The 16,247-nt window shown below is 29.9% G+C and overlaps 1 protein-coding gene across 2 annotated transcripts in view; it reads left to right on the top strand.

Annotated features, from left to right (window-relative positions):
• Positions 1 to 16,247, top strand: part of LOC125072366 (ras association domain-containing protein 10) — a 131,636-nt gene that overhangs the window by 95,587 nt on the left and 19,802 nt on the right. For both annotated transcript variants that reach the window (XM_047682981.1, XM_047682980.1), the window contains exon 2: positions 6,817 to 6,875. The gene's annotated coding sequence lies outside the window, so the exon portion shown is untranslated. The remainder of the gene's footprint in view (positions 1 to 6,816; positions 6,876 to 16,247) is intronic.

Below are 16,247 nucleotides of genomic sequence, written 5' to 3'. Positions count from 1 at the left end.
TAGCTCGCTTATAAATTAAATTTACGATAAATTAAATTTGTAAGTGAGACAACATACTACATACATAACGCTTATTTTTGTTTACGCATTGATTACGTTTTATAACGAATAGTAGATACAGATACAATTTTAAAAAACAAATAGTCATATGGATTATTATTTTTTAAATTCCATTTCTTTTTTTCCTTTTGGGATCTTTTACCTAAAAAAAGTTTATTTAAAATACTTATAAATCGACGTTGATAATGTTAAAAATGTATACAATTTTTTAAAATGGGTTTAAATAAAATAGTTTGTAATTGCATAGAAATATTTTTCTATGGATTAAATTACATAAAAATAAGTTTTTCGAATTTATTTAATCTAGACCTTAATATTAAAATAAGTATAAAATTAAATAAAAATAAAATGTATATCTAAGAATATATTTTATAAAGAAGTTTTTTCTAGAAAAAAATACTACTGATAGCTTACTTATGAAATTTTTATATTACTTATGAATATTATACTTATAAAACTCTGCGTTAAATTTCCTATGTAAATGTACCTTTAGTGTTTTTTTTATCGTAGGCGGCGACACACGTGCTGTTTATTGACGGTCAATTTAATTTACGATGTATCCTAATTCTCATTTCGTGTTGTGTGGAACTACCCACGCTTTCATTAGAGTGCATCTTATGTATCAATACATTGATAAGTTTTTCCGCAAACAATTGACTACGAAATTTTATGCTTGGATAAAATATATTGCATTTACTTAAGCTTTCGAAATTCGATTTGAATTTTTCACTGTTTTTATATATTTAGAAAGAAAATAGACTATAAAATATTATAAATAAGGTACCACTTTATCCTCCTATTTACGTCTTAAAACTTATCAAAATTAAAAATAAAAGACACATCTAAGAATTTAACACAAAGCCACATAGTTCAAACAAACAGTCGGTTTTATAAAAATAAATTATATCAAATATAACTAAATAAATCTACTAAACTAAAAACATTTCAAGCATGTAACTTAGTGTAAGTTTCGAATAACTTAAATTCCTTAATATGTGTTTATATTGGATAAGCGAATAAATTACTCCAAATATAGCCAATACATTACACGAATGGCAAGATAAAGTCGTTATAAATAATAATCATTGTATCTTTATTAGTATTGTTATTAAATAATTTAATGCCACGCCTTTATTGTCAATTTAATTTTGCAATGATATTTGTGGTATGCGTTTGTTGATTCATTAGCAAAGTACAGAAACAAAACAGGCTACAAATGAGACCCCTGCAGACTACGCTTACTAAATACTAAATATAATTATATAGTCTTTAGAGATACAATAGCAACTATTTAATGCCTGCCATTGCTTTATGTGGCGTTTCTTGTGTTTTTAATTAAACTTGCTCACTTATACCCAAAAAAAATGTAGTTTTAGTAAGTGTTGTTGCGTAGAGCTTGAATAAATGTTACCTGGTAGATGGGTGATACGTATAGAGATATATTTGTGTTTGGCTCTACGGCTAATATTTTCCTTATTATTATATCCTAACTAGCCACGGCGGCCAAACTCAGGAGAGGCTACCCAATTACACAGGACATATTATACCGCATAAGTGTGTACCAAAACACAGATCCACTCTCTATGCCCTCACCCTCATAATACGATGGCACGGTTTATCGCGAATTATCTAGTAAAAAAATAAAATTTTTTTTTATAAAAATCGAACGGAACCTGCATTTTTTATTTTGTATTTATAAACATATATAAACTGTTTCGGTCGTGATAAGCACTAATCGGATAGCCTAAGGCACTAACCACTAACCTTATAAAATATAAGACCCAACAACAATCGTTTACATAACATCGTACATAACAGTAATTGTTAATTACAACCTTGTCTAAAAATTGTTATATATGTAAATTAATGGTTTTGATATAGTTACAAAATGATTATTTATGTTACGTGTCCAATTTCAATATGTCAAAGTCCGCTTTATTTGTCGAATGCATTACATTGTTCCAATTACGTTCCAGTTATCTTATCTTAGATCTTTCATTGCACCATATTAAGAAGTTATCGAAATCTGTATATCTCATTTCATATACATTTGTCATCGTACCGTACACTTGGAGTCTCGACCATAAATCGATCGTTGATTATGTGAATGTAGAGTTTTAACGACTCTATGGTAATCTTTTTATTTTATCTCATATAAAATGTTTAAGAGTATTGATTAGATGATTATATATAATGTGTCAGTATTTAAAAGGCACAATGCAGTATAAAGTTATTTTTTTTTATAATTAATTTAAAGTTTTCTTCACTGAGATAAGAATTATTTGCTTTAAAGTCTATACTTTAATAAACATGAAAATTATAAAAAACAAGCTACTGTAGAAATCATGATTTAATCATTATCAATCATGAAAAATCGAATTATTTTATTCAATATAGAAGTATAATAATTATTTATTGATTGTCAAATTAAACACTAATACCGTCAATGATGGCAAGGCCAACAGCATTTCCAACTCCAGGTCTCTTGTCACCAGTAGAGACAATAAAACCAGGAATATATAATAAATTGTTCTGTATTTTAAAATAACATAATATCTCAGTGTTGAGATACAATCATATATCAGTCCTATTCTCAACGACTGAAAAATGAAACATTGAGGACAACTGTTTTCATTAAAATAAAAATTTTTTTTTTCAAGTACATTTCGAAATATTTGCATCTCATTATGACAAGATGTATTTCAACACAGATCGTCTCTTTAAATGTTTATTGGTTCCCGGAGTATCAGTTCCGCTTACCACCACACAAGCGTGATACTATGCGTTAATTGTACTTCTTATTTACGTCTGATGAGTTACGGAGATCAGATGGAAACCTATTTAAGTATTCTCGCCATTAAAGTTGTAGGCTAAACACCTGTGAGAATTTTTAAAGTGTTGTTTACTGGAATCATTCTAAGCGCTCTTGTTACTTTTAAATTGAATTAAATTAAAAAAATAATACAAACGGTTCCAATAAAAAAAAAAAATACCAATTATTTACACGGTAAATATTTAAACAATTATTTCTTAAGTTGTGACATAGAAACGTCAAAAATGCAAGCATCTTTCCCATTTCAACCGTATTACGCTTACTTAATAACGATGTTCACAAATCCACAATATATAATATGAAACAGTTTCTTTAGCCTTACAAATATAAAACTAGCTTTTTAAATATTTCGTAAAAATATTTTTACATTTCAATGGGATACGCAAACACAAATAAAAAGATAATTTAAAACATTAAATTTATAATCATACTTAAAATTTGATATTCAACAATTGTAAGGTCATAAGAATAGATAAAGCGATCTACGGTTAACTTTCACGTGATATACTAAGTGACAGTCTGTTAATGTTCCACTGCTGGGGCGAGGCCTCCTCTCCCTTTGATTAGAAGGTTTTGGAGCTTAGCCAAGAACCTTGGTCCAATGCGGGTTGATGGATACATATGTATCAGAATTTCATTGAAATTGGACACATGCAGGTTTCCTCACGTATATGTTTTCCTTCACTGCTAAGCATGAGATGAATTACAAACACAAATTAATTCTGTCTTGCTTCCCTGGGCATGAACCTGCAAGCATCAGTTATGATGCATGCGTTCTAACTACTGGGCCACCTTGGCACTTTAGTGGTTGCTGGTGGTTCTTTATTTTGGAACATTTATAAACAACAAATCTTTTATATAATGTACCAACAATATAATTATGCAGCGACTATTAAAACACTCGTTAACCGACGTTAAAAAAACATGTTATAATCAACGACAAGTTAGATTATATGGATAGCGATAAACAAATTGAATCTATCACTGTTAACGATTGGTGTCCGTGACACAAAATAAAATGCTATACGTATTTTAGCGCTGTTATTAATTATTTTGATACAAGAGTTAAGTTGAAGCAATTAGCGTGACATTTTAAATACAAAAATATTTTGCCTGATTCATTTCTTAATACACATCCATATATATTCTAGAATTTTTAAAACAAAGTTTTTGTTATAATATGATTTGTGAAATAAAAAATATATTTTTTTTAATTTAATTTGTTATTTTAATTTGGCAATTTGCTTAATAATGTGATACGTACAAAAGACATCAACGAGTATCTGTAACTGATGCTGTATTCAAAGTCATTATTCATAGATATTATGTCAAATGAGACATCAAAATTAATTACAAAGTTTTATTATTTATGATATTAAGTGACATAATCTTATATTGTTATAATAAAAACGAATCGCATTATATATGCTTAACTTCTTAACATTGTATTTGGTGAGAATATTTGAGCATCATTTTTGTATGACAAAATATGAGCAATGCAAATATTTGGTAATATTATTCATAGCATAAATAAAAACCACATTATGATTTGTTACATTCATATATATTTCAATGATTTAAAAAAATAATCATAAAATAAATCTCATATCATCGTTAAACTTCTGGTGCAACTAGATACTCTATAACTAGAAATGAGACGTATGTAGTATTACAACCGTTACTTCAGAGAGATCAATTTAAATTGGTTATAGTAACATCGTAATTATGGCAAACGTAATCACACTTTACACGACGATCTTAGTAATGAGACGTAAATATGTCACTCCAAGGAATATACACTTCTTTTGTATATAAAAAAAAATTAAACGGACGTCCTCAAGACTCTCTTTACGCAATCGATGTTAAATCGATACAAGTATATTATAAAATAGCAATGCTCGCGTGCCAGCATCGATTCAGGCCGATTTAGCTTTCGTAATCGACTTTAATTAGCTTAAATACGATAAAAAATAGCCTGCGAATAGTGCTGGCATTTCTAGTAGAGTGCTGGAGGTAACGTTTGTGGTACGGATAGTAGAAAATAAATCTTTTTCAGATTTTACATTTTTTTTTTTTTATTATTGGTATTGGCTTATAATATTTTTTAGTTATATATTATATTGTCCAAGAGGTGCCACCTTTATTTTATGACTATTATTTAATAGATCCCAAAAACTATAAAAATATTTTTATATTAATAACACTGAAAAAATAAACATAATAACTACATATATGGTTATAAATAAACTTATGTGTTAAATAACGTGTTATTTGCTTTAAATATCTTCTAAATTAGAGTGTTCTAAAATATTTTCATTTAGAATATTTTTAATTTTATACAAAATTCATAACCAAAGTTAGTCTTAATATAAAAAAAATACATCTATTATATTTTTGGCAACAGTACAGCACGTCTCGATCTAGAATCTAGGTTATGTCCTAACTGAGCACGTTAACTGACGATACCTTAACGGATAACATCCATTCAAATTTATTACCCACCTTCTAACTGGACGCCATTTAATATTAATTAATACAGATGTTTAATATTTTACGATTGTCGGTTTTAACATTTCATAAAATAAATTACTGTAATTATGAATTTTTACTACCTTTTGCATAATGCCACTTCATTTTCATTACATAGTTACTATGATAATTCTAAGATACATTAAATTTTAACGAAATGGAAAATAATTATTAACAAAGATATAGATTCAAACATATACACATAAAAATATTGTTTTTTCTTTGTTCCAGTATCAAAAAAAAATCGCTTGTCAGGTAGTCCTTTATAAGCACTTTTGAATCGCCTAAAACTACCGCCAATTTAAAATACAAATTCTACAGAGAAGACTCGGCAATAAATTCGGTAATCATTCTTCTTTTCAAATGAAATACATTTAATTCAATCAGTGTCCCGTATGAGATAAATTTATACGAACTGTTATAAAATCTATATATATTCTTGTATTAGGAAATAATCTAAATATACGGATGTTTTTGTATTGTAAGATATAAATATATCTTAATACTAATCATCCAATTGTATAGAAACGTTTTTGTTGGTACGTGTGTGAATATTTCTGGCATAGTTTTATGAATGCACAAAAAGCAGCGAGCGATTCATACCGGATCATGATATATAAAAATTAAAAGACGCATTGTAATTCTAGCCGCGCATTAGCTAGTAATTAATTATACTAGAAACATTTAATGATGCAAGAAACTAACTAGTGTCAGATCACGTAAATGATAGAGTTCCACAGTCATTTATCATTACTGTGCGCTTGCTCTTATCCCATTTATGCAGGGTCGCCGCAATGTGTTCTAATACTGCAAGAAATAGTGATTAGGTAGATTTTTATGACCAGCTGCCTGCTTGACTCTAATGCCAACCATGTAGAGTACTTAAGGAGCAATTGTTGAAAGGAATAGGCTTCCTTATCACAAAATTTCCGTTAATATATGACACTCTGTATTTGTATTTGGCAGACTCTATTCTACTTTGAAAAACAAAAAGTTTCACGCTTTTTTTACACATATTATAGTAAATATATAAAGTAGAGTTTGGTATCTCTGATATTCGGCTCATACTTATTATGTATGAATATAACCACACATTTAAATGTTATAGTAAAAAGGAGGTTACTGTACTAATTGAGTGATTGTGGCTAACTCTATGGTAAAAATGATAGAGATTCCAAGCGAATAGCAATCATCGATCCTTTGTGAGAACCAAACAGGAATCTTCTTTAGAAAAATATTAATTTAATTAGTTGTATTTATGTAGTTATTGTTTTATTTGTATTTTGACAAATATAATTAAAATTATGCTATTTTGGTTCTCGCGAAATTAATTTGATGAAATAATTCAAACTGAAACATGGCAGTAATTTAAAAATATTCCTCTTTGTTAACAGATCGCTCCTGGACTAAATTTGGAAATGATCCCATAACTACGCCTGAGTGGCGTGATGAGGTAAGTCGTAACATTTTCGAAATTAGCTTTTATATCAAGAGGCTATTTTTTTTTCTTAAAAATGTTCTGATGATAATATTCTCCTGACTGATTGCGAACACTGCATCAGAGAGAGCATATAATATTTAGATAAAGAACAAGCTGATAATTAGTCAATGCTGGGTCAAATCCTCTTCGCTTTTAGAAAAAAGTCTTAAATATACACTATGCTGCCTCAATACAAGCTAGGTATAGATACAAAATATGAGGAAATTTTCGCGTACATTTTCGAATACGAAATGCATACTTATCATCTTCCGTTAAGTTCCACTTGCCCATACATTACTGAGTCAAATTTGTAACATATCAAATTGTTGTGTATCATAGGTATTATTCCTTAATTCCACGCCATATCGCGATTTGTCTACAAAAATATTTGAATTATAACAAAAAATTAATAACTCGATAACAGCGCCACCTATCAAGTTCATAACGACTCAGCTAGCATCTATCGTTGACTTATCAAGGCATGTGGTGGATAAAAAGGTGTGTGTTATAATAAACAGAGGCAAAATGAAAATGATTAATTTTTTGTTCAATATTGCCCGTGGTCAAGTCAACGTATACGAAGTTAAGGCAGGGTGGGCAAAATAAAAACTTGTTCCGTCGTCACAATCATTCTACAGGGTGTTTATATTTGTACAACATATAATGATATTTTTTTTATTGTATTGTGTCATTTCATTGGGATTGAGCTTTTCAATACTTATTTGGTTACTACTTTGACGTAAAAGTTGGGTTTGCTTTTAAAATTGGGCTTTATAAATAAGTTTTTTTTTACATTTAATATTTATGTATTATTTTATCCATTATGTTTATGAAAAATCGTTATAGAAATGAGCCTTAATGAAGCTCGGTTTATCAATAAATAAGGTGAACCCGATATATTGACAGGGTTTCGTTAGCTACAAAGTCAATAGTTAAAAAGGACAAAAATATCATTAGTAATACTTCATAAACTGTTTATACTGTTTGTCACGAGGCACTATTTAAGGCTGCGATTACTTTTTCAGAAATGACAAAAGTATTTCTATGTTACAATTTGCGATTGGAAATGAGGTCGACAGTCCTATTTTTCAGCGATCAATCTCTTTCAACAAATTGACAGATGATTAATTCAGGCGAAAGCGATGTTCGAAATCGCTTCGACGATTGACGAATGCACTAACCTAACCCGATTGGCAACATCAAAGGTCGCTTTGTATTTTCACTGTTAATTATTAATAGACCGAGACAAATAATATCTGATAGCTTATACGATTGTTCGTGTTATACGAAATTATTACAATGCAATAATAAAATAGAATGAATTATTTCACTCTTTGTTTTGTATTGCGTTGTTTTTGAAACATCCTGTACTAGTGACATTGATTGAGTGATCGTTACGTTACAAGAGCCGTTTACAGAGTTCCATTGTAAAGTGTAACATGTCTTAATTAATATATTTTTTTTGTTAAGTTAAGTGAAATGTTTGTTTAACTACCGAGTTTTCCTTAAATTTACAGCAACATGTATAACAGAAGATTTTATTCTATTCATTATGTAGATACACGTATATTTAAAATTGTTTATTTATACACATATATTTAAATTAAGTTGCGAGGTTAAAGTAAAACTGTTTTATAAATAAATATCAAGTAGATTTAAAAAAAAAAAACCAAACGCTGAGGAAAATACATTACCAAGATTTCTCTTACTAATTTATTTTCAACGAATTGAGCGTACCCTAAGCATTTAATTATACTATTGAGCTCACTGCTTTGCTCATTAAACCTTTAACAAAATAATACGAACAATTCCGCCTTGACGTATTCAATGGGAGATGGTATGCGAATACAACTGCTGGTCACCTGCCTTCTGTCACGTTATAGCTTACTGCTATGCTGGCAATAAAAACATTTAATGTACGTACTTATTACAGCTTGACCTCTTTTAAATGTTAATGTAAAACATTCGTGTTTTTGTTTACATTATTGCATAATGTGTTTTGAATACATTTATTTTGTAAAGAACAATTATAAAAAAGAATTGATAATGAACATACGTTACAATAGTTCAACGATACACGATCAGCCTAGTTAGGAAATTCCTAGGTTCGATCGCTGCCTTTGGTTATTCCTATAAAATGAGAAATCCGAAATATGAAACCATACATCGATGCTACGAAGACATAGGTTTATCAAGCAGCCGCACAGCTCTTTTGTTACTAGTCAATTCAATAACAAAGTATTTTTTATATAACATGAAGAGTTCACACATCGAAGTGTTTCCACACTAAATAGAGCCTTCAACGAACACATGCGCCTTATTAGAACGCATTACACTTATTTGTTTGTTTCATTACTCTACTTTATTGTTTGGTGAAATAACAATCAAAAACACAGACGTCTTTTTTTCTCAAAATACATATCATGTAGTAAATTTACGGACTGTTTTTTTTATTGGTATATGTAGGCGCACGGGCAAATGGACAGCCGCGGCCTTATGAAATCTTATCCACTTCTTACATCGCCAATACGCCAACCTCCAATAACCAACATTGGAAGCTATGATGTTATATCACTTGTGTCTGTAATTTCACTGCCTTATTTGCACTTCAAACCAGAACACAAAATTACTAAATATTGCTGTTTACATCTCATTTACTAATACAAGTGTTATATTCTTACGTCGTTTAAAATTTTTCGCTGTGTCTTGTCAAATGATATTACCTCTTGGGAGGTATTATATTAGAATAAATTTTCAAATATGCATTCATTATTAAAACACGCAAGTAAGGAATGAAATGAATGGTGAACGGATGAATAAAGAATGCAATTAAGTAAATAATCGTACAATTTACCATTAATTACGTCATTGTGCTGGTATCCAACAAATTACGAAGCGGTACATCATTCGTTTCCTTTGAAAAAAAATCGCGACTTTTTTGTTTAAAATAATTCTTATGAACGTATTATATAAGTAGATAGTCCTTATAGAAGTTGATTATTTTGACGTTTCAAATTGGTTGTGTTATATTTAAATAATTATTTTATACAAAGTTATTGCTATGTTTAATTATTATTTCATATTCGCTCAACAACTTGCTTCATTTTTAACATTTTGGTCTTCATTCCTATGCACCGTTAACAATACTTTAGTTAATAAAAAATAATATGGCATTCAATAAAATCGATTCCAAATATAGTAATCTTTGGATCGTATTTTAAATCGATATTTACAAAACCGAATACGATTTATCCGAAACAGTTCGCAAACCTTGAAAGTAATCACTTGACAGATTATAAATAAACATTGCTTTAGCAGGTGTGACAACTCGTCAATGTACATTTCTAATGATTCAATAAAAATATTTTTTCCTGCAAATAACGTTCTTATAAGTATTAGAATAAATAATAAAATAGCATAAATAAATTATTGATTGGGCTGTAAATGTATTTATAGAAAACATCTGGTTTTATTTTATCATGATAGAACATTACGCCGTGTTGATAAGGCATTGATGGCTGCAGTGTAGTAATTCCTTGTAGAAATAGTTCGTTTCTAATATTTTAGTGACATTTAGTGATAATATTAGTAGAGGTGGGTCGCGGGTCCAACCGTATTAATGCAACTTGTTAGCTTCTTTTTTGGCACTAAACCAAAAATAACATATTGCAAATACGGGTCAATAGGCAAATAAATTGTAGCAATAACTAAACGAAAGCGTCACCCATCGAAACTTCGAAAATCTTTGGACTGTCATCTCGATAAAACAATATTGTGTAAATGATTTTAATCTATTAAGTTGTTTTGAAGTTCGCGCTAAAGACAGCGAAATTTCACCCGCGCGTCCTTATACGGCCTTCTCGGTACGCGATCTCTTTCTATATACAGTGACCAGCAATATTTTTTGCTGCACATATTATAAAAGTCATTCTGAAGAATATGGTATAGTACTTTTAAGAAATAGTGACCAACAGCCACCAAGTTCACGCAGACTAGTAAAATAGTATAAGGTTTAGCGAGTGTCAAGCGTAGCCATCACGCGTAAGATAATAACGTTTCGCACGTGACATTGGCGAAATAATCTGTGCCCTCTCGGCACAAATAAAAGCCAAAAAAAAAGTTAGCTCGTTTGTTTTTTTATTTAGACATATAAAGAATGTAAAACTGTGTTAATTAATACAAAAAGCTATTGAAATTAATTCCGTTTACCTCTCGTCTTACCAACGACACGGAGTGATTCAAGACACAAATACATATATGTTTAAATATGGGTGACAGGAGATATGATTTTTCGCAGATAGAAAATGTAGTAAGCGACAAAATTATTCCATCGTTATAAAAATAAAATGATAAGGTTAAAAATTCAATGGTACATTTACAGGCAGATTTTAATATAAATGTCCAAAATTTAGTAATGGAAAATATGTTTAAATATGGGTGACAGGAGATATGGTTTTTCGCAGCAAAATGTAATAAGCGACAAAATTATTCCATCGTTATAAAAATAAAATGATAAGGTTTAAAATGCAATGGTACATTTACAGGGAGATTTTAATATAAATGTCCAAAATTTAGTAATGGACAAATGACTGTAACGATGTAAAGCGTGCACTTATACGAGTAGTTGTCGATCGTAATTAATTTATGACCGCTCGTAAATTTGTAAATAAATAATTTAAAAAAAAGGAAACGTGGTCATCGTCCGATTTGATTGGATTTCTTTTTATTACTAACTTGAATTAATTTATTCAGACCTGTATAAATCATTTTCAAATTACGACATCATTCGTTAATTAATTAAACTATTTTGTTAATATTATTTGCTTTTAGATAAGAGTGTAGTCTAAATATAATGTATGTAATATGTATGGGCCACCTGGTGGTAAGAGGTGACCACTGACATTGGTGGAAAAAATAATATATTAGTAATGAATTATCTCTTTCAATCCATCCATCGTCAATGCGCTGCCGACCTTAGGCACTAAGATCTAATGTCCCTTGTGCACAGGCCAGTGTTACTACAGAGTAACACTGGCTCACTCCTCAAACTCACACACAACAATGCAAAGCATTGCTGCTTGGCGGTAAAATATACAAAGAGTGTGTGGTACCTACCAAGACGGGCTTGCATTAAATACACCAAGTAAAAAATTAAACAATATATTCTAAATTAATAATATATAATTTTATCGTTAAATAATTGAAAATAAATCTTTTGTTAATAATAAACACGTTTGCAATTAAAAGCCATCCCGATTGCAAGGCTAGTTACTCAAATTGAATTCTCATAACTTGTTTCGCTTTCGAGCTGACAATCACTTCACTTCACTTGTAGTGTTTTTCAATTACTATTTTACTTGCAGCGCTTACGAATCGTCAATTAATCATTTCCAGTCACTAATTGCGTAATGTTTCTATTATCTGGTTGGTCTTAAGGCTAGCTTTATCCCTTCGGCGAATAGGACGGCCGGATGGTAAATCTGCCATTCAAGTGCCAGTAATGTTATTCATCATAATCTCGGAGATGAAGACAACGTCTCGTGAAAAGCTAACTACGTCAAAAAAACCTCTGACACACATACGTTCTCCTCGCGCTCACTGGAACAACCCGACTTTTACGACGAGTTCTTATTTAATATAAAGGTAAATATTATAATAATAATTGAAATAAAAACTATTAGACAATTGACGAGTAGTTCTGACAATTCCTTGGTATCTTTGTCAGCTAGTAATTATATGTCACGTTTATGTGCAGTTTAATTTAATATTGCACCTGTCATTTAAGGCTAGCTACGCGCTGACGACAAAACTGATATTCCAGTTTATTGCGTCAAAAACTCTAGACAATATTGTTATTTATAGGAACTATATTTAATGTTTAACTATACTTAAGAGCCGAGATGGCCCAGTGGTTAGAACGCGTGATTCTTAATTGACGATTGCGGGATCAAATCCAGGCAAGCACCACTGAATTTTCTTATGATTAATTTTTGCTTATAATTCATCTCGTACTTGATAGTGAAAAGCATCGTGAGGGAACCTGCATGAGTCTAATTTCAACGAAATTCTGACACATGTGTATCCACCATTGGAGCAGCGCGGCGGAATATGTTCCATGCCTCTTCCTCAAAGGGAGAGGAGGCCTTAGCCCAGCAGTAGGAAATTTACAGGCTGTTAATGTAACCGAACTTACTTATGCACAGTAACCATATTTGACTAACGATACGTTTTACTTACGTATGTTACAGTTGTTTACGATGCGTATTTAACAAGCAACTTACTACTTACAGAGAGAAGGCTACAAATACTACAGATACTAGTAATTTTATATATAATGTAAACGTCAATATCGATTTCAATGTCATGTTAACAAATATTTCTTATTGCAGTTGGTTTGTAATAAGCCTTATCGTGCAAAAAATATCTATGAAATGACATGCGGAAAAAAACTATGACAAAGGTTAATTGTTCGTTGATACATTATCGAAATAAATACAGCTACATAGAATTATAAAAGAACATTTATTGCGTTAACAATAATTAATGATAAAAATATATTACTCATGAACGTCGAGATGGTATCTTTCCGTAATAATTTGACCAGAAGCAATAATTAATCAAGGCGTTATTTATATATTATTTATATTCCATTTTACAGGAGGTTAATGTCACTTGCACAATCTTAGACTTGATTTTAAAGGTATAATGTACATTCCAGTTTAATCCAGTTCAAAGGTAACAATAAAATATTGTATCCATTTTAATATTATAAATGCGAAACCCTGTCTGTTCTTCTTCACGCTTAAACTACTGAACCGATTTAGATGAAATTTGGTGTGGAGACAGTTTGAGTCCCGGGGAAGGACATGGACTTTTATTTCATCCTTCGAGAAGACTAAAATAGGGGGGGTGACGGTTTGTGTGATATAGGTAATCATGCTTGTATTGCAGGTTCAGCCATTATGTATATAAAATATAATCATTCGACATCATTTATTATTTCTGCAAACACTCTAATTACGTCTGATTGTTATGGCTCACAAAAATACCCTGATATTTTAATATCAAAAAATTTCTTTCATCAAAGCATTTCTTATTTCCTTTAGGAAATAAGAAATGCTTTGATTTTTCATAAATAATTGCATATTCAAACGATTTATCGCGATTAAAATAGGTTCAAATGATACGATATATAACATTGGAAACGATTCAAATGCAATTGATTAAATTTAAATAAACCGACGTAAATAAATAATTGGTTAGGACGAAGTATTATTATTGCGAATATATTATTAGCGGTTACACCAACAGTTATCGTCAATTGTATTTATAAGTGTAATAAAATTCTGTATTTACGTTTAATAAAACAATCTGTTAAACCACTGCTGAGGTAGGCCTTGGGAAAAATGTTTGTGGCTTATTTTACCAAACTATTCGACTAGTGGACACATGTGTCGCAGAATTTCATGCTATACATTCCAGTTTCCTTATGATGTGTTGAACGAGATGCATTATAATCACACGTGGTGCTTACCCAGTTCTAAATTCAATGGTACTTGTTTGGTCTTTAACCGGCAATCTTTGGTTAAGAAACGTGCATTCAAGCTACTGAATAAGGTAGTTCAATAAAATTAGTTAAATTCTTAAACGATTAATTTTATTGATTGGAATTTTAAAAAAAATATTTTTAAATGGAAATTTTCTAGATTATCTTTATAACTTTTTAATATATTGTGCGTAATTTCGTAGTCTTCATAAATACATATATTATTTTTATTTTATTTTATTTTATATAACATAAGGTATCTACGTGCTTGACGCTAACTGTTTGCCACGGCTGACTTTTAACGCAGTCAAAACTACAGGATATATAAAGTTGAAATTTGGAACATAGGTTTTTTTAATGTTGGCAATCACTAATAAAGTTTTTTTTTAAACACCCACCTTTAAAAAAGAGCGAGAATGGGAGGAGGTCGGAATAAAATTGTAATGAAACTTTTATTATAATAATATTATAATTGATATCAACAGTTGTTCGAACTAAATTAATAAAAAAAAATCTCACTCTTATATTTGCTTCAAATCAGTAAAACAAAAATCTACTAAAAACAATGTTTGATATTTCTCACAGCTTTAAATCTATGGCGGCGGCTTACCATCAGGTGGCCTATTTTCCCGCCAGCTTACCTACACAATAAAAAACAAAACATGAATAGGTAAAGTTAACCATGGTAAATAAAATAATCAATAAACAACCACACGCGATCTGCATTGCTGAAAAACAGCGAAGTCGTAACATAACGCTAAAGTTAATTTCGAACAGAAAGTAAAATGCCAACAATAATTTTGTATTTTTTTTTTTTTGTTTAACTTATTTCCGAACAACTAAAATTGTACCGAAATATCGCACACTCTTTTTGGCCAAACATTTATAATATTCTCTGGTAAAATAAATTCAAATTTTTTGCTTTTATAATGATTATATTAGATTAAATGACATCTATTTGAAATGTTTATAAATAGATAGGTTAAAACTTAAATCACATCAAACAGGATAATACAATAACAATAAAATTACTCACAGCAATATATGTAACAAGTTCAAATTGAATTTAATTAAAATATATTTAAATGCATTAGATTATATTTAAATAAATCGATGTAAATAAATAAGCGGGTAAAACGCAGCGTTATTATTCTGTAAATTATAAGACTTTATTTATATTATATAGATGAAGGAACTCAACATCAAAATGGCGTATCACCGTAAATTAATTAATTTGCATTTTGGTTATGTTTTTTTTATTATAAATGATAACATAATCAAATATTTATTTATGTTGATATGCTCTAAATAATGAAAATCAATACTTATTAGCAAATATCATGTATATTGTATTACGTACCTTAAATTCCTTTGAATAGTGAAATACAATATTCATTGTCACTTAAAACGTTATTACGGAATTATTTGCGTTTTTTTTTTTTACAGCGCAATAGATGGGGGCGATAAAGGTCGGCCATTATATTTAATTAAACTAGGGTTAGTCGTGAGCTGGGAAAATAAAACGGTTAGTTCCATGAATTTTAAAATACACGAGAATTTCGCTGCAATTAGAAGTAATATTAGAGTAAGTACATTTTTAATGTATTGTAATTAAACAAGACTACGTCACTTTTTAATTTTTATTGTTCCCATTATATAAATTGAAACACGAATGAATCCCTTATATTAGGAACTTTACTTGTGATGTATGTATGTGACGATAGCGTCGAATCTTGCAATTTTGAGCCAGCAGTGTGATTCTGTCAGTCCCTTCGCATCTCACTCGCGAAATATTGACA

This window comes from Vanessa atalanta, chromosome 21 (assembly GCF_905147765.1).
Source record: "Vanessa atalanta chromosome 21, ilVanAtal1.2, whole genome shotgun sequence".
In the NCBI taxonomy this organism is placed as follows: Eukaryota; Metazoa; Arthropoda; class Insecta; order Lepidoptera; family Nymphalidae; genus Vanessa; species Vanessa atalanta.
This window is presented reverse-complemented; position numbering and strand designations above follow the sequence as displayed.